Source organism: Pteronotus mesoamericanus, unplaced genomic scaffold (assembly GCF_021234165.1).
Source record: "Pteronotus mesoamericanus isolate MK-2021 breed Mesoamerican mustached bat unplaced genomic scaffold, CSHL_Meso_final scaffold_1186, whole genome shotgun sequence".
NCBI classification, from domain to species: Eukaryota; Metazoa; Chordata; class Mammalia; order Chiroptera; family Mormoopidae; genus Pteronotus; species Pteronotus mesoamericanus.
Genome location: NW_026555302.1, coordinates 4,227,759 through 4,246,612, shown reverse-complemented (window position 1 = coordinate 4,246,612; position 18,854 = coordinate 4,227,759). Strand labels below are relative to the sequence as shown.

General features: G+C 45.2%; 1 protein-coding gene across 1 annotated transcript in view; it reads left to right on the top strand.

Annotated features, from left to right (window-relative positions):
• Positions 1-15,859: 15,859 nt before the first annotated feature.
• CUNH1orf21 (chromosome unknown C1orf21 homolog) overlaps positions 15,860-18,854 on the top strand; it is a 189,068-nt gene continuing 186,073 nt past the window's right edge. Inside the window, exon 1 of the mRNA XM_054587667.1 lies at positions 15,860-16,174. The gene's annotated coding sequence lies outside the window, so the exon portion shown is untranslated. The remainder of the gene's footprint in view (positions 16,175-18,854) is intronic.

The following is an 18,854-nucleotide window of genomic DNA, read 5'->3' as shown; positions in this document are numbered from 1 at the left end:
ACCAGAAACCTGAATGTGGGCAGAGCAAAGGTGTTTAATAAACTCTCCAGGTGATTTTGATGCAGGCGGTCAACGCTTGGCTGCACACTAGAATCCTGGAGAGCCTTAAAACCTGTTAATACCCATGCTTCACTCTGTACCAAAAACTCCGGGGGTAAGACCAAGGCATGAGTGCCGAGAACAGGTGTAGCGTCTACTGGGTTCCCTCTGGCGTAAATCTATGGGATAGCTTTTGCGTCTGCAAGGATTTAGTGCTAATAATATTGCCAAGGTACCCAATAGATGGGTGTCTCCCTGTTTCGATAATTTCTTGAAGAAATGTCACTATGATCAATTAATCAAAGGCTAACTTTTCAGCACCACATATAAAACACTATGTTAGGTAGGTACACTGGGAATATTTTTTAAAGTATATCAGGATGGTCTCTTCTACCTTTGAGTAATTTGCATATAGAAAGCAAACTTCAACGTTTCAAAGAAGCTCATAATTTCAGTTTTACAAGGAAAGATCAACTCAAGAAACACCACCCATATATCCTTTTTTGCTGAGTTTAAACCTGGTCCCTGGTCACTATTTTCTGACCCCCCCCCCCCACTACAATGGGATGCACCCGTTGCTCCAGTATTCCCAATGAGGTAAGCTGGAGGGTGTTTCTCTCTTGCTTCAAAAACACATTAAAAAAAAAAAAAGTCTGCGGAAAAGCCTTTGTATGGTTTTATAATTCCGGAGTGCCACATTTGACAAATGACATCAGCCAGGCTGCCTTAGCCATAAACCATTTTAGAACTCTTATGCATAATTTGGCTTTAGGTCAAGGTGGTATAATATGAACCAGCAGAATATACAGCACAGTGTGTCCTTAGCGGCTATGCTAAAGATCAGCAAAACTCATTCCCGTAAGAGAAGCTCATCTGTGAAGCAAGGTCAAGTCCAGGGGTCATCGGAGAAGGTTCCCTTCATGGAATTGCTCCTCGCCTGGAGGCGCTTCTGCCCTGTAACTCTGCTGTGGTGGTCCCTCTGGTTGCCTACATTATATTCATTTCCTCTCACCACCAAGCACTGCTCTGTCTTCGGTACTGTAGGTATTCCCATTTTGTTCAGGAATCAGATAACCACGTTCTTTGCAGGGGAGGGGGAAGGAGGGAGGTTAACCTTCTCTCCAGCCCCAAGAGTTAAATCTTGATGGTTTAGATACATCATGGTAATTTCATTTCCTTTGTCAGTGATTGGTTTAGGGTTCTGCATGGGACTCATAATTCTGACCAATAAGACCCGAGAGGAAGCTGCAAAAGGAGCTTCTGAAAAGTTCTCTTTGGTGTTCAAAAGACATGTAAAGGGAGTGATTGTTCTTAGGTTATCAGATACAGTTTGGTGAGGATATGACGACTAGAGCTTCGTTAGCCGTCTTGCAACCATGAGGGGATATGTCTGGAGCTAAAAGCCAACATGGTGAGGACAGGGTGGCAGAAAGGTGGGAAGAAGGTGAGTTCCTGATGAACTCATGAAGCTACTGAATTTAAAAACCAGAAACCTCCTGCTCTCCAGATTTCATGTGAGTAATAAATGTCATCATCTAAGCCGTTTTTGGTGGATTGTCTTGTTTTTACAGCCAAAAGCATCATAACTAATACAGAGGTGAAAGAATCTTGTATTATACTTAATGTCTGCTTACTCCCAAAACTTGCATATTAGTACAGGGGATTTTTCTGTTGGGATAAAGTTTTTTTACTTACTCCTTTTTAGTTTTCTCCTATACAGACATAGCTTGTCTCCAGCACAAGGCTATATCTCTCCCTGAGTACTTTACCTCTACATTCTTCTTCATGAAGACCTAAGTGAAGCCTAAAACAGAACAGTGGTCCCATCCACACCAGGCACAGATACAGCAAAGGAAAGGCCTTACTATGCGAAGGCCGGCGTTTTAATCTGTGTTCTTGTCACCATTGACATTGGCATTACCACAGCCATCAGTCTGAGGGCCTCAAAACCTTCTCAGTGCCTGACACGATATTGACATTCAGTAAATGTTAGTTGGATGAGTGCATAAACAAGCTCTCATTATTTGCAAATAGCGCATCAAAGAGAATTTAGAGACTTGAAGATAGTTGAGGCTCCCTTTTTGAGATAGAAACCGTAGTACCAAGTAGCCTTCTTCTGCTGCCTCTAGTTACAACCAGAGAGTGTAAATACTGTAGCTTCCTTTTTAGAAATGAGGTGTCCCCTCTCTTTGTCTCTCTTGCTCTGATTCTCATGCTTATTCTATCTGAAGTTTCAGAACTTAAGTGATCTGATCTTGAGAATATTTTTAAAACAGATATTTTCCTGTCTGCAAAAAGATCTTTCTTTGAAGCCCAAAGAATTCCATCATTGCTCATTAAGAGTTTCTGACATACAGGTGCGTATGTGCGTGAGTGCATTTTGAGAGGGCTATGCGCTCATGTAAGTTCTATAGTAACTAGTTTATTTAATGACTTCAAAGGCAAGGAATTGTATTTGGCATGGCTTAGAAGAAGTGCCTTGGTTGGAAATAGTTCATTTAACAGGCTGACTTTGGTAGCTGGGGTAAAAAAGAAAAAAATTAATGGCTTTGTTCAACCTCCTGTGTACATTCCTCCGATGAAGATCAGATCTGTGACCTTCAAGGCAAATCTGGCAAGGAAGGAAATGTCCCCTTGTTCTCTCACGGGAACTTCATCATTTGTCTCTGAGAAGGGACTTAACTTTATGATTAGATTCAATGTCTCAAGAACCAGGCCCCCTTCACTGAGAGAGGCTGAATGACATCGATGAAGAGAAAGGCTGAAGCCAGGTTTCCTAGAAGCTGAATCTGCTTCAGAAATTAATTCCTAGTGGACAGGACTTCTCCAATAGTCCCATGAAGGAGGAAAGCATGTGTGTTAAATGTCCTTCCTGTAGTCTCTTGTTATACATGTGAGGATACAAAAATTATTGGCTGGATTCCGCTGACTAGTAGTATTCCCTCCACAACAGAGTTGCTTGAATCTCTACCGAACACTTCATGTTTCTTTATGAAATAGTGATTTGCTTACATGTCTGTCTCTTCCATTAAATGCTAAGTGCCTTGAAACCTGGTCCATGTTTCAAGCCATCTTTGAACCGAGTGCCTGAAATACTTATAGTAATAGCAGGCACTCAGTAAATATTTTGAAGTAGAACTAAATCATTATATAATAATGAAAAGGCCCAGACTCAATATGTTGACAGGCATTTACTAAACCTAGAAGAAATAAGACAGAGACTGTAAATAAAGGTATTTTTGCTTATGTAATGAGAAGAAACTGGGATTTGAAATCAGACAGACCATGTTTCAAACCCTAGCTTTGCAATTCACTCATTGTTCTACTTTGAGTTCATTACTTAACCTCACTAAATGTCATTTCATACTCTATAAAATGGGGATAACAACAAATTCCTAAATGAGCTGTTGTTATGGGTTGAATTGTGCTCCTGTATTCATATGTTGTAGACCTAACCCCAAGTACCTCAGAATGTGACCTACTTTTTAAATATGATCATTGCAGATCTAATTAGTTAAGATTAGGTCATTCTGAAGTTGGGTGGACCCCTAATCCAATATGTCTGGGGTCCTTACAGAAAGGAAAAATTTGAAGATAGACACACATATTCAGGGAGAATACTATGTGAAGATGAAGGCAGAGATCAGGGCAGAGTTTACACAAGCTAAGAAATGCCAAAGATTGCAGAAAACCACCAGTCCCTAGAGGAGAAGCATGGAACAGACTCTTTCTCACAGCCCACAGAAGGAACCAATCCTGCCGACATCTCGATCTTGGACATCTAGACTCCAGAACTGTGAGACAATAAATTTATGTTGTTTAAGCCAGTCTGTTGGTGGAATTTTGTTACAGTAGCCCTAGCAAACAAATGCAGATGGTTTAACAGTGCAGAGAGGGCCATACCTGGTATGATAGGTATTCAAAATTTCTACTCATTATTCTATTTCCATATTAAATTTTCATGGATGTTTATGTTTAAGAATCTGGCTACAGGTAAACATTTGATTATGGTAGAGACAACTGAAAATAGTAGTGAGTGATGGTATAATGATTTATGTTAAATAGGCAGAGATTAGCTAATACCAGTCAGGATAAAAATACAAGTCAGAAATGGCATTGGGTAGCTGTATGTTATATAATTTGAGTGAAATATCTCTCCTTAAAGAACCACATTTTCTGGAAGTTATTAAAAGTTTATTTATTTTTTTCCCTGGTAGTTTTCTTCTTCTTAAACCTAGAAAGAATATAACTTCCAGTCTTCAGAGTACATCTTTAAAGCTAAAAGAGAACCAACCAAACAAAACTGAAATCAAGCCAAGCCTGGATGTCTTTAAGAGCTTACTTTCTTATAGGTTGAGAATAAGCCCTTCTCTAGCTTTGATGGGAAAAGTACGGAAAATCCTTCCTCTATTTCCCAAGAGAACAAAGGCCTTTTCTTGCCACATCCAAATTTAAAAGCAGTAGACTTGAGATGCAGCCCTTCAGAGACATTAATTTATCCACCAAGGGCTTCTGAGTGGACCTTTTACTCCATTACCTTGCCTGAGTGTTGAGGGGCTGTGGTTACCGCCCTTGAGATGCTCTCAAGCTAAGTGAGAGAGGCAGATCGGTGAACCAGTCATGGTCACACAGAGGGAAAAGAGCACTGAGTGATTCCAGAACATGACGCTGGGAGAAGACGCCCTGCCCAAACAAGGAAGGGGGAGCTTCACAGAGGGGCTACAACAAAATTTCATCTTGAGGGATGTGTAGAAGCCTATCTGTCTAAGAGAGATGGAAAGCAAAGATGGAGGGAGGGTTCTGCGTTAAACGTGAAGCGTCAAGGGGCAGGGGAGCATTCTGGATGAGGTGTTCTGAGCTGAGATCTGAAGGGAGGAGGGAGCATGGGACCGCATGGTGAAAGGAACCCAGTTCAAGGGCTTTATCACAGGGAGACACGGGTGAGATGGGCCTGGAGGTTAGGTCGTGAAGGGTTTCCTTGGCCATGTGAAGGAGCCTGGACTTGATCCTGTTGACAGTGAATAATTTTTTTTTATTGTGGTAAAGTATACATAACGTGAAGTTTACCATTGTAACCATTTTTAACTCGCTGGCGTTAAGTAGATTCCCAGGTTGTACAACCCCCGCCACTACTCATTTACAAAAGTTTTTGCCATCCAAACAAAACCTCTGCTCATTAAACATTAATTCCCCATTTCCTCCACCCTCCTGGCCTACATTCTACTTGTAATCGCTATTCTACTTTCTGTCTCTATGAATTTGCCTATTCTAGTTACCTCATAGAACTGGAATCATACAGTATTTGTCCTGTTGCATCAGTTTATTTAGCATCATGTTTTCAAGGTTCATCCATTAGTAGTAGCATGTACCAGAATTTCATTTTTTAAGGCTGTATTACACACACACACACACACACACACACACACACACACACCCTGTGTTTTATATATGTAGTCATCTGCTGATGGACATTTGCATTGTTTCTACCATTTGGCTATTGTGACTAATGTTGCTATGAACATTCGTGCACAAGTATCTATCTGAGTCCCTGCTTTTAATTTTTGTAGTATATACCACATATGGTAATTTTATGTTTAACTTTCTGAGAAACCATCAAACTGTTTATCACATTAGTTTACCACTTTATAATCCCACCAGCAATGCACAAGTGTTCAAGTTTCTCCATATCCTTGCCAACATTTCTTTCCTTCTGTTTTTTTTAATAGTAGCCATCTTAATGGGTATAAAGCAGTAATTCATTATGGTTTTGATTTCCATTTCCCTAACCATTAGTGATGTTGAACACCTTTTCGTGTGTTTATGGGCTATTTGTAGAACCTCTTTGAAGAAATGTCTATTCAGATCTTTTGCCTACTTTTTAATTGTTTGCTTTTTTTGTTGTAGGCTTGTAGGCATTTTTTATATATACTCTGGATTGTAATTGCTTATCATACATATGACTTGCAAATATTTTCTCCTATCATATGAGTTGCCTTTTCACTTTCTTTCTTCATCATTTTGTTTTTTTTTCCTTTTTTAAAAATTGTTGTTCAAGTGCCATTGTCTCCATTTCCCCGCCACTACTGTCCCGACCCCAACCACCCCCACCTCCCACCCGCAATCCTTCCCCTCTTTCGCTTTGTCCATGCGTCCTTTATACATGTTCCTTGATGACCATTCCTCTGGTTTTCCCCTGTTATATCTTTTCACTTTTTAAATAGTGCCCTTTGATATACAAAAGGGCAGTAAACAATTTTAAGCAGAAAATTGATATTTTTCAGCTGGTACGTGGAAGACGGGTGTAAGTGGGGCAAGGCCAAGGGGTTAGGGAGACGGGTTAAACAGCCACAATATCCAGGCCAGAGAGGGTGGTATCTGAGCTGAAACAAGCAAAGGAAGAAATGGAAAGGAAGACTGACTTAGGAAGTAAAAGCACAGAAGGCTGGTGGCAGCATAGGAAATAAAAGGGACAGAGGAAAGGAGAGGGGAATGACTTCCATATCCAGCAAGACAAGACAAGGACATGAGCAGGGTGAGCAGTAGTAAGAGCAGAGAAGAGGGACAAATGGGTAGGGATGAGGTTGTAACTGATTGGACAGGTGTGGAAATGGGAGCAGGGATTGAGGACCCCGAGCACGGGTACCCCAGTAAAACATTACCTTAATTTATAGTTAACAGCCTAAGGTCAATTAACACAGACTCGTGTAGGTGGGTCAGCTTCTGCAGTGTCATGCTGTAGCTGAGCCGGCCCTGGATGTTTTTTTACCCTCCTCCACTTTCCACTAGAATTATTTCTCCTTGTGAAAGTAATTTCTATGTTCTATTTAACCCTACTGACCATACTGACCTCAGATCCTTTTTGGAAGGGCCTAGGATAATAAATATGGAAAAATTAAAAAAAGAAAAAAGAAAAGAAATATCCAGGTTGAATTCTAAATTGCCACTTACTAGGTTTGTGACTTTGAATAAGGACCTAAATGCTGTGAGTTTTCATGTGTCTCCGTGTCTGCATCAGAAGTGTAATAATGGTCCTTTCCTCATGGAGGTGCTTGGAGGATCAGATGGAAATGATTTAGGTCAAAGCTTAGCACTGGGCACAGGAAGCCTCCATAAACATAAGCTGTTGTTGCCGTTGTTATTCTACCTCCATGTTCAATGGCCAAGTTCAAGTACGCTCTGCGGTGTGGGTGGCAGCTGTGAAGCTGTAACAGTGCATCTCAAGGTGACTTCCTGCTGACAAAAGGTCACAGCTCTTTTGTAGCTGAGAGTGGAGGACTTTGTCAATGTCGCATTTCAACAAACATTTTCTGTTGCATGGGGTCAGATAAAAATGGTGGTGGGAAGCATTTTTAAAGGCACAGTGCCCCATCTAACTATATTGCTACAGGGAAATGTTAAAGAAAGATCTATCTATAGGCACACACACACACACAGACACACACATGCTAAGAAACCAGAGTCTGAAACCACAGGATTTTAATATTCCTGAAACAAGCTAACCCAAGTTTTGAAGAGCTTATGACACCATCCTTTTCCCCACAAAAAAAGCAATATAGCAGCTTTTATGGTTTCTTTTGTTTAATTCTCTTGCTAATGCTCACTAGCTTGCACTGTATTTTGTATGCTTTCAAAGGAGTTACATGGGATTTGGGAGGCTTCTCAGAACAAGTGACACTTAAGCCGGGTCTCAAAGAACAAGTGATAATATAATAACAGCCATTTGCAAAGCACCCATATTTGCTCTGTGAATGCGCAGAATGCCAGGCCTTCAATTCTCTATGTACATAGGATGGTTCTTTGGTTGCAAACGAAGAACCTGAGGGTGAGAAAGGTCAGAATGGCTTGCACGTGGCCACGGAGCTAGTGAGCCATAGAGAAAGAGCGGGGTCAGCTGAGAGGCAAGCTTTTGAAACTTGTAGGGGTTTGAGTCATCCACACAGAAAAAAGTACGTGTGCAAGTCAAGGGGTGGAAAACAGTAGAACGTGGATGAAAACCAAACAGTCAGCCAGGTAGCTGAGCCATCCACCCACTTAACCGTTGGAACAGGAACAGTTTGAAAAAGCAGGCAGGGGCCAAGTTCTGTAAGGTTTTGTGCACATGACAGAGAAGTTCAGACCTCACTCTGCATTCATGCGAGAGCTGGAAGCAGCCAGCGTGTAACCTGAGAGCCAGGAATCAAGGCGACTGTTTAAGGGTCCGGCGGAGAGGGGCCAAGGCCTGGACTGGGGTTGCAGAATCAGGCAAGGAGGAAAAAGGGGGAAAAAATAAAACTGCTATTTCAAATTGATGGAAGCATTATAAATGTTTAGGCCAGTGGCTGCCTGATGCTGGGCCTTTTGCGTAAGTAAGGTAAGGCTGTCCTTCATCCACAGGAGTATTTAGGACCAAGAACTGATTTAATCAAATAGATGAGGAAGCATGGAAATGCTACCACGTTCCAAGCCTTCTGGCCGCCTTGGCTCTGCAATCTGCTACCTCAGTTAATAGCCTCCTGACTGGGAGAACCCACAGGAGGCTTCTGAGTAGCCAGCAGGTATCATGGTCTGACAGCATTGCCCCTTTCTGGCCCCTCACAGGTCATAGAGACCATAGCGGAGAAGGTGGAAAGTGCACTGAGGCTAGCTTCCACTCCGAAGATTCCCGAAGGCAACACGGTTCTTTTCCATGCGCATGGTTATGGTCAGTATGGGAGAGTCCAGTATCAGGCCTAAGAGCGAGTCCCAGCCCTGTCACATTAGCTGAGCGAGGCTTTGGCTGTGCCTGATGACTTAACCTTGCTGTTCCTCAGATTTTGCATCTAGAAAGCGTCGATATTTATAATAAAAATACCTTCATAGCATTTTAGGGGGCCTTAAATCAGTCAAAACGTGTGAAAGTTTAGAAAACTTTCTGGTTCTATGCTAACACCACAAAGCTATTTGTAACGTTGATTTTGGAATTTCCCCATTCCTTCCTTTCCCCTTTTTAGCATATGATCTGAAACGAGCAGGTTGTTTGTATCTCTATGGGAGCAATATTTTCTATCGGCTCTTAAAAATTTTAATTCTCACCCTGACCAGTATGGCTCAGTTGGTTGGAGCATCATCCCCTATACCGAAAAGTTGTGGGTTTGATTCCGATTCGGGGCGCATACCTAGGTTGCAGGTTTGGTCCGCTGACAGGGCGCGTTCAGGAGGCAACCAATCTATGAGCCTCTCACAACTGATTGATGTTTCTCTCATGTTGATCTCTCTCTTGCTCTTGCTCTATCTCTATCTCCCCTCCTCTCTCCAGAATTAATGAATAAAATGAATATATCCTTGGGGGACGATTAAACAATTTTTTCTCAATAATTGTATGTGAAATCAGTCCATAACATCAGAACCGCTGGTACAGCTTCTGTGTACTGTTATGTAATGAAAACTAATGACATTAGTCATTTTAGGAGTTCTTGCTTAAATACGGAAGGAAACTATAACTTTACTCCTTGCATTTATCTCTTCAATATTCTTTCACTTTTTGAAAAAGGGAATCGGAAAAGGCTGTGTTGAAAGAGGTAAAGTTGAGATAGAGGTGAAAATAATGGGGATTTTGTTACCTTCTGCTCTCTCTCTCACACACACACACACACACACACACAGATTGTTTTTCACCACATCCGTCTGTATCATAGTTGCTGAAATTTCTGGCTACCAATATTTGCTTTCCATCATGAAGTAAAGCCCACATCACAACTTCATGGCAACTTAATTACTACGTTACCTCTAAGGCTGCAGGAGACCCCGCTGCCTGGCCCGAGCCCATAGGAACAGCAAAACCGCCAGTTCTCACTGAGCTTACAATAAATTGGAGCAACAAGACCAATATGTGGAATAACAATACTGTCAGCACATATGAGCTGAAAGCAGGACAATACTCTGAGAGGGCATCAGTAAGCACAAGATGACTTCACCAGTCACACCGGCGGGGGAGCTGTGTGGCCCGTTTTGAAAGGGGGTTCCTGTGAGGGAGCGAACTTCTGGTAACTGGGCAAGGCCAGGACCCGGAGAAGGAGAGGGAGGGGACAGCCTGGGGGCTTAGCTCACCCTACCTGGGTGCCTGGAGTTCCCCTCTCTCTCTTTCATCTTTCTCTTACGTGGCTGCGTCTCACACCTTGGTTATGGGTTCTTAACACTCCATGCTTCAAAGGACTGAACTCCATATTTCCATCTTCTATCTACCCAGTGTTAGAAAGTGAGATAAAAGAAAATGACATATCTTAAGGAAGCAATAAATGGAAGTAAACCAGAGCCATAATGATTAGATCTAGAAAAGGAGGTTAGTCAGAATAATTCACACATCACGGGACACCAGTGAACACCATTAGCAAGTTATTAGCACAGATTCTAATCTGTCTGCTCTGATTTTGCCTTTCACCATTCAGTAGGAGCTGTGTGGTGTCATTAAAATTAACCATTATAACGAAAATTGTAAACAACCCTCAATCCACCACTGCTAATATATTGAGTGTTTTATCTGTGTACCTCGTGTACCACCAAAGGAAGAAAATTTGAACACACACACACACACACACACATGCACGCACGCACTCACGCACGCACTCACGCACGTACATCTAGTTTCAAATCTTGATGGAGCTAACATAAAAGATGTGGCAGGTTCCCAACCGTCTAAGACTGTAAAATTTCAGCAATAGGGGAAGGCTACGGATACATCAAAAATTCAGGAACTCAATGCTGGCTTCCTCAGATAGCACATTTCAGAGCAATACTTACATTAGGATATTTACTTGTTTTTGAATAATCGTTCCAAAGCTACTTTTAATCCGATTATTCAGAAAAATTAACCGATTGAAACCTTTAAAATAAATCACATAAACTGAATTCATGTAGATTTATATAAGTTACCAGTGGCTTTCACTATTTTTATATGTATAGCTTGTTCTATTCTTTTTTCAATCAACCTGCATTTTCCCTTTGTTTCTTTTTTATAGACAATGGTAAAGAGAATGGTATAGCAGTCAGCTCGGGCTGCTATCACAAAATACCACAGCTGGAAGTCCAAGGTCAGGGTGCCAGCAAGGTCAGGTTCCTGGTGAGAGCTCTTTCCCTGCCTTTGAGGTGGCTGTGTCCTGTAGAGGGTGTAAGGGTAGGGGCCAGGACTGGGAGTTTGGAGAGAGCTCCCTCCTCTCTTCTTATAAGGGCACTAATCTCAGCATGTGGCCCCACCCTCACAACTTCATCTCCCAAAGGCCTTGCTTTCTAATACCATCCACACTGTGGGGTTAGGGCTTCAACATACGAATTTGTGGGGTGGGGTACCCACCTTCAATCCATAATACTCTACTTAAAAATAAGAACAAAAGATTCAAATCTATGTGTTATGAATGGTCCTATAAAGCCACGTATTCACAAGTTAAAATGTTAAGGATAAAAGAAAATTCATTATGGTAGTAATACCTTTGAAGAATAAAATTAAACTCTACTGACCAAGAACAGGTATCATTTTAAAAAATTATATTTATAGTGTTTGAAGTTACGAAATTCAGAGATTTTGGTAGAGTGGAAGGGCAAAGAAGAGATGGTTTTATTACTTGTGAAATGGAGAAGCACATTTCATCTTTTTGACAAAAGTCTGTTTATAGTCATTTAATAATGATGAATAGCTAGAGAGATTATTCTGTGATAAAATGTCTAGTAGATTTAGCTTGTGCTGACCAAAGAGTTTTGCAGGCAGCTCCTGCTGCATGGTTTGTGGTGTGTGCCTACACCTAAGGTGTCCCTCCAGAACCCCGGTGCCCCATGCCGTCTGCCTGCTTCCCGTCAGCTCCGCACTGCCCACCCTCTATACTGCAGCCCTTGCTGGAAGTCCCCATAGTCCCACCGCCCCTACTATGGCTGTGTGCAGAAAAGTGTATGTGCGCGTGCGCGTGCGTGCGTGCATGCGTGCGTGTGTGTGTGTGTGTTAGTGGAAGTCCCCACTCTTCTTGCTTTGGGAAGGAAGAGGGAAAGGTGTCCTATCGACCCCAGGAATGAGTTTTTCATATTAAATGTTTATCAAAACAGTTAATTTCTACAGACATTCTAGCACCGAAGCGGATGTACTGAGAAGAAAAGGGGCTTAATTAAGTTCATGACCCCTCATTCCAAGGAGTATTGTACTTTTGTCTTATTTGTCTTGAAGAGGGCTCCCCAAATGGTAAATGCGTCAAAACCTACAGAACTTAGATTGTTTCTGGTCAGCACTATCATTTAATTACAGGATTCCTTTTACGGGCTTTTTTTTTTTGTAGAATGTCCTGAAAGTCTCACTACCATTTAAAGTATTACTTCTAAAGAGTAGTTTCTACTGAGAAATAAACAACACTAACATACACCTGTTCTTGGCCCTGGGAAGTTGTCCAGTCCCTAACTAGGTATTTAATAAATGTTTGGTAATTGAAAAATAGTGAAATAAATGAAGGGAAAATGGATATACTTGAAGCACTTATTAAGTGCTTCTCTCTGGATGGTAGGATTATGGTGATTTTAATTTTCTTCATGCTTGGGTGAGTTGCAGAAATTTCTAGATACAGTTGACCTTGAACAACACAGGGGTTAGGAGCGCTGACCTTGCAGAGTGGAAAATCCATGTATAACTTTTGACTCCCTCCCAAACTTACTTATCCCTTGGTATATGTGGGGGGCTGGTTCCAGGACCCCCATGGATACCAAAATCTGTGGAGGCTTAAGTCCCCTATAAAATAGTGTACATCAATGCATAGAGCTGGCCCTTTGCTTCTGTGGACTCTCAACCGCAGGCCATCAAAAATAGGACAGGTATTTATTGAAAAATAACCCATGTATAAGTGGACCCACACAGTTCAAACCTGTATTGTTCAAGGGTCAACAGTATTCTACAATGAAGTTGTATTACTTTGAATAAGTGAAAACTTACTTTAAAAGGACATAGTATGGATGTTCTTTAACTTACGTGTATATGAAGTGATTGCTCAATGGCCTTCTGTTAGTTTTCAGGAGATCAAGTCAAAAAAGACCTACAATGCCTTGGCCCCAAGAAATCTCTATTGCTAGTCACTGCTCCCAGCCCTGACAAGATGGAATACAACACAAGGCAACATTTATAGAGCTTAGTTTATTCAGAGTGGTCTGTGTAGGTTAGGGAAGGAAAGAGGTGGCAAAACACAAAAGTTTGCTATCCTTCAGGATCCTCTTATAGCATCATGTGCGGATATTTATTTCCTTCATTTTTCCCTAGGAGAAGTTTTTAGGCGTGGCCTAAGTGCCTCAGAGGAGGGTTGACTGCATTTGGGATGAATCCAGGAGGTAGGTTTCCTCCCTCAACTTTAAGAAAGAATGCAAAGAGAAAAGCATCTACTAAATTTGGGGTTAAACTCTATTTCTGAAATAACAGCTCATATTTATTGAGTTCTTGTCAAATATTACGCAGTGTTTTGCGCACATTGCCACCTCATTTTACTTTTCTAAGAAGCCTATGAGGTAGGAGCTAGTCTATCAATCCCGTTTTACAGATGAGAAAGAAAGGCTAAAAGAAATGACACGAGTCATTTCTTCTAGAGTAAGAGACAGTGGCTGGCTGCCTCTGGAAGGAATCTTAATTAGCATGCCCTCCCTTCTTTACTACCCCTCTTCACAGGGCTAGACTACAAAGTGCCCTGGTTCCAAAAAGAAAAATGAGCTAGAATATGGATAGTTGGCACTGTTGGTGGAAATGTGGACTGGTGCAACCACTGTGGAAAGCAGAGTGGAGACACCTCAAAAAATTAAAAATGGATCTGCCTTTTGACTCAGTGATCCCACTTCTGGGAATATATCCAAAGAAACCCAAAACACTAATTTTAAAAAACATAAGCACCCTTATATTCACTGCAGCATTAATTACAGTCACCATGATATAGAAGCAACCCAAGTGTCCTTCAAAAGATGAGTACAGCCCTGGCTGGTGTGGCTCAGTGAATTGAGTGCTGGCCTGCACACCAAAGAGTCGGCGGTTCAATTCCCAGCCTAGGGCACATGCCTGGGTTGCAGGAAAGGTCCCCACTAGGGGGCGCACAGGAGGCAACCACACAATGATGTTTCTCTCCCTCTCTTCCTCCCTTCCCCTCTCTAAAAATAAAATAAATTAAAAAAAATTTTTTTAATGAGATAAAACAGCTATAGGACATTTGCACGATGGAATACTACTTGGCCATAACAAAGAAGAAAATTTTACCCTTTGCTACAGCATGGATGGACCTGGATAACATTACGCTAAGTGAAATAAGCCAGTCAGAGAAAGATAAATACCACATGATTTTACTCATATGTGGAATCTAATGAACAAACTGAACTAACAAGCAAAGTAGAGACAGACTCATAGATGGAGAGCAGGAGGACAGCTCTAGAGGGAAGGGGGAGGTCAGGAGGTGGAAGGATTGAGAAAAAAGGAAAAAGACTCATGGATATGTTTGCTGGGGGGAGGAGTTTAAGGGGGTTAAATGGTAATGGAAAAATACAATCAAAAATGGAATACAAATCAGGTTCAAAAATAAAGTGATACTAGCCTTTTAAATTGAAAAAGGGAGCCCACTTGGAAAATCGTTTCTTTTTTTCAAAAAGGCAGACTTCCTAGCCATTTGGGTGGCTATGAACTCATCCCATTAAATTAAATTATGATTTTGTTTTTCCAGTTAAGTGTCTCATCATTGCCACAGCTCTGATGTGTCCTTTTCCATTTCCCAACTTCATCTTAGCCCAAAGTGAGAAATGATTGGGTTTGTGTGTAATCCTCGGGACCCTTTCTTGGAGGCTTTTTTGCCCCTATTGTTTTCTTGGGTGTCCTCACCCTGGAGGTCTGACATTCCTCATGTGTCCAGGGCAATGAAGGCGCGAAGTTGGGGGCGGAGGGTGGGGAGTGGGGGAGGGCGCTGCACAAAGGCATCCAACCGCTATCAACGCTGAAAGATCAGTTAAGTGCACACACAAAACACCCAATCTGACCGGTGAAAGAAGAAAAATACGTTTTCCCAGAGGGTGGGAAATTGGTTGACCTCTTGTGAGGATCCACAAAAAACGGTACAGATAAAGTGGTGGCCAGCAACCTTTCTGGATTCCAACCATCCCGGACGTGCCCAGCAGACGCAGCCTCCGCCCTTTAGTCCCCAGAGGCCGGGAAGGGCGGGGAGGGGGCGAAGGGCGCTAAGGCTCGGACCCAGGGCGCGCCCGACTCTTCCCCTCACGGCCGCCAGTGCCGAGTCTCCCAAGCTTCATTCATCTTGCAAGGCGCCGCGGCTCCAGGGCAGGGTGGAGGCGGTTTGGTGGCAGGGCTGGGGCCGCTGGGCTGCGCGGCGCGCCGAGGATGCCCGGCCTTCTCTCCGTCTGCATTCAGCAGTCGCAGCTCGCTGGGCTGGGCCCACGGTCCGGCCTGGGTCTCCCGCGGAGCTGGGCCCTCCCTGCCTCCAAGCCGCCCCGCAGCTTCCATCCCACCGCCTGGGTGACAGGCCCCGGACGCAGCTTTCCCGCCGCGCTCTCCCCCACCACCGGCCCCGCGGCGCGCGCACACACAAACACAAACACACGCGCACACACGCCGGTCCTCCCGCCTCCTACCCTCCCCGCAGCCCCTCGCAGCCCCGATCGCCCTCTCGCCGGGTCCCTTCCTCCCGTGCGCGGCTCCCTCCCCGACTCCGCAGGCCCCTCCCCGGGGGAGGGCAGCACGACGCGCGGGAGCCCGGCGCGGGGAGGGCCCGGCTGTGGGGGAGTGTCTGGCTGCCCCCGCCCCTCGAGTGAGTGACTGGGCAAGGAGCTCCCCTCCCTCCTGTCCCCTCCCTCTTTCGCTCCCTGCCCACTCCGGGGGGGACGTTCCTTGCCGCGGCTGCCGCGGCCACCGCTTCTTTCACACTTTAGTTGGGAGCCGCGCGCCGCGCTCAGTTACTGGCGAGCTGGCCGCGCGCCGCCGCCTCCCGCCTGCACGCACGCGGGCCCGGCTTCGGGGTTTTCGGCTTTTACTCCCCGCCGCGGGGAGGAGGGGGAGCCCCGGACACACGGTGGTTACGAGGAGGAAGAGGAGGAGGCGGGAGGAAGAAACCAGGCGCGGAGAAAAGGGGCGGGGGGCGGGAGGCTGGCCACCTTCAGCCCCCCCCCGCGAGCGCCCAAGGTAAGCGGGAGCCGTCGCCAGCCCCGGGGCGTGGGGAGCTGGCGGCGGTGCGCGCCCCGGCTCGACTCCCCCGGCACGCCCGGGTGGGCTGGGAGGGAGGCCTCGGGGGTGTCTGCCGCTCGGAAGGGATGGGAGCCACGATCGTGGCGCTGCCGGCGCGCGGCTGAGGCGGGGGTTGCTGCTGGTGCTGGGCTGGTGGGGTTGCCGGGGACGGAAGCCGGGGTGCGGTGGGGGGGCGATCGCTGCAGGGGGCGTCTGCTAGCTGGGCGGAGGGGTGGGATGCGGCTCGGGCTGCGGACGGCTTTCGTCAGATTGAGGCCTGGGTGGCTGGTGTTACCCTCCCTCCCCACCCGCACCCCTGCCGCCCTCAGCCTTCCTGCCCCTCTCTCTAGCTTAGCTTGTAGCTGCCGTACTTTGCAAGCCAGAGCTTGGAAGGGGGAAAAAAAAAAAACCCCCACAAAATTCGGAATCCTTTGCTGAGTCTCCAAGTCCCTTGTCCCGCTGCGACTGATGGATGTGTTTGAGGGTGCTGTGATCCCCGGGGCTTCTGAAGTTTTGACCTTTTGGAGGGTGGCTGGTGTCGGTGCATCCGTTTGCCCACCTCGATGTGTTTATTATTCGTGCCCACGGGAGGCTGGCAGAGAGCGCTTGGGTATTGAACAAGGGGAAGATTTCGCTCCTCTACGCAGGCAGCTCGCTAAGTGCGGCCGCGTTGGCTGCCTTTGGTCGGCAGCTTAATGCCCTTCCTCTATCATCCGCCCTGCCCCCTCCCTCTACTGAGAGATTTTATTTTTTTTCCACTTACTGTTTGTGTGAGAGAAGTCCCTGGGCTTAAGGGCTCTCCTATTCATTCCTCCTCCGAAGCCTGTAATTGGCTCAGGCACGACGGTAAAATTTGGGGTGGCTTTCTTTGCTCCAAGAGTGGCATGGTCGAAGATATATATACACACACATGCACACGCACACATACATAAACAAGCATTAGTCCTGGCAGATGACAAGCGCAGTGTGAGACAGGAATGTTTTGTTTCCAGTAGGAAGTTGAAGACCTATGTAGGAGGCATCTTCCATCGCATGTGGGTTCGGAAAATTGTTTTAAAATAGATAGCGATTGTGCTGTGTGTGGTTGGAAGACAGCCGTAAGTTCGGCTCTTGGGGGAACTCGGAAAGTGATCCACCCTGGTCACCTAGAACCTCAGTAAAGCCGCGCAGGCTGTGACTCAGACCTTGGGAGGGGGGCTGAAACACCACGGAAGTCATGTAGCCTTTATTTTTTTATTTTTTAAGGAAACAGTATGGACTGTTTGGGGAAGTGACAAGTTCATTATACAGACAGATGTTATAAACACTTCCCAGCTGCTGGCAGTGGGGCTCACCTTCTACCTGAGGACTCACCTTTCAGTTAGGGGGGACTCGCTACCTTAGCTCTCTTGGGGTGGGGTGGGGGGGGTGGGGGGGCGAGGTTTCTGAGGGTCTTTAAGTCCAAGATGCTCCATTTGGGAGTTTTCTCCCCTTTTTCATACTGCCAGAGCTGGATGGTAGGATCAATAGAACATGTTCTATGCTGGCTGTTGGACGAGTAACTGATCAGAAATGGAAATGCATTTAGACTTTGATCACCTGTTTTTGTTGTGCTACGTAAGTAGTGGCGGTGGCAGGACAGCCGAGTTTCTCCATCTGCATTAAACCACAGCTGGGACTAGCGCTTCACCAATCACAAAGGCGACATTGAAATTAACCTCCCCTCAAGTTTCCTGCTGTGCAAACTGGGCTCGCGGAAGGGCCCTGGAAGGCTGCGGGGAAAGCCACAAAGACAGCGAACTGAGCCCTGGGCTGAGGGGGTGTCTGAGGAGGAGCGGCTGCGCCTCTTCTCAGACTTATCTCCCTGTGGACAGATTTCCAAGAAAAATGGCGTTGGTTGGTAGGGAGGTCTTATAGCCGTTTTTTAAAGTTTATCCTAGAAGGACCCTGAGGTTCTAGCTTCCTACTTCAGCACCAACTCTGTTTCAGTGGTTGAGAGAATGGATCGTTTTGTTTCCTTGGCTAGTAATTTATATTTCGCCCCCTCGCCGCCCCATATCCCCAACTCCCTCTCACTTAGAATTTTCTGGGAGTTCATAGGCCACTGTTTGAAGTAGTTTGAGCTTCTTGAAGAATCCCAAGGTATAAATCAAGAGTTTGTTCATTAATTGGTGCTATTTGCTGTGACTGACTCAAAAGCCCTACCCGGGAAGAAGGGGCTCCCGGGAGGGGTCGCGGGCAGGACCTTTTCCAGGTGGACGGTGCCTCAGTGCTGTGCTGGAGCTCTGACCAGGCGAGCCTTGGGTGTTACATACTGAACGGCCTGCTCCAGGCTCGCAGTGGCCCCTGGGTATTTTCTGTCAGAGAATGGCATGCCCCAGGCTGGGAGAGGGAGGTATGGCACCTCCCATGGAGGGCAGGAGAGGGTAAGTGACTCATTCACAGGGGGTCCTCAGAGTGACAAGCATCACCAGCTTCTCTTGAACTCATCAATACAAGGTGGAGCCATGTGAGGCGCAAACAAGGACATTTGGGGCCCTGTTATGGTCCTTCTTTGGAACTGTAGAAGTCCCTTAGCGTGGGAAAAGTAAATGTTGGGATTAATTAGGTTCTCGTTAAAGCAGGAAAAGCAGATTGCAATAGATCAGTGTAACGAACT